The sequence below is a fragment of the Pinus tabuliformis genome, chromosome 6 (genome assembly GCF_031772625.1).
Source record: "Pinus tabuliformis cultivar Carrire ecotype Pingquan chromosome 6, CPIR1, whole genome shotgun sequence".
NCBI lineage: Eukaryota > Viridiplantae > Streptophyta > Pinopsida > Pinales > Pinaceae > Pinus > Pinus tabuliformis.
The window spans coordinates 1771576659-1771577869 of record NC_142292.1 but is presented as its reverse complement, the minus strand read 5'-3'; positions in this window follow the sequence as shown (position 1 = coordinate 1771577869).

Below are 1211 nucleotides of genomic sequence, written 5' to 3'. Positions count from 1 at the left end.
AGGAAATCTAACACATGTTAGATTTTCTTTTACATTGCAATGTTGTTAATCTAGCACACATTAGACTTATTTAGTCCTACAATGTTGTTATATTCTTGGGTTTGTGCTAGAAGGAAATATGACATGTGTTAGATTTGTTTCAAATTTAAATTTTCTTGTGTTTGTGTTGAATAAAATTTAACACAAGCCACATTTCTTATACTCTACAATGTTGTTGTTGGCAACGTGCTTTTATTTGTTGTAGACATAAATTTAGCACTTGCTAGATTTCTCACTCTACAATGTTTCTATGTGCTTGAATTTTCGCTAAAGGTAAATCTAACACATGTTGGATTTTCTTTTACATTGCAATGTAGCACACATTAGACTTATTTAGTCCTACAATGTTGTTATGTTCTTGTGTTTGTGCTAGAATGAAATATAGCATGTGTTAGATTTCTTTTCAATTTAAATGTGCTTGTGTTTGTGTTGGAATAAAATTTTACACAAGCTAGATTTCTTATACTCTACAATGTTGGTGTTGGCAACGTGTTTGTATTTGTGGTAGACATAAATATAGCACTTGCTAGATTTCTCAATCTACAATGTTTCTATGTGCTTGAGTTTGCGCTAAAAGGAAATCTAACACATGTTAGATTTTCTTTACCATTGCAATGTTGTTAATCTAGCACACATTAGACTTATTTAGTCCTAAAATGTTGTTATGTTCTTGTGTTTGTGCTAGAAGGAAATATAGCATGTGTTATATTTCTTTCAAATTTAAATGTGCTTGTGTTTGTGTTTGTGTTTGTGTTGGAAGAAAATTTAACACAAGCTAGATTTCTTATACTCTACAATGTTGTTGTTGGCAACATGCTTGTATTTGTGGTAGACATAAATCTAGCACTTGCTAGATTTCTCACTATTCAATGTTTCTATGTGCTCATGTTTGCGCTAAAAGGAAATCTAACACATGTTAGATTTTATTTTACATTGCAATTTTGTTAATCTAGCACACATTAGGCTTATTTAGTCCTACAATGTTGTTATGTTCTTGTGTTTGTGCTCGAAGGAAATATAACATGTGCTAGATTTCTTTCAAATTCAAATGTGCTTGTCTTTGTGTTGGAAGAGAATTTAACACAATCTAGAATTCTTATACTCTACAATGTTGTTGTTGGCAATGTGGTTATATTTGTGGTAGACATAAATCTAGCACTTGATAGATTTCT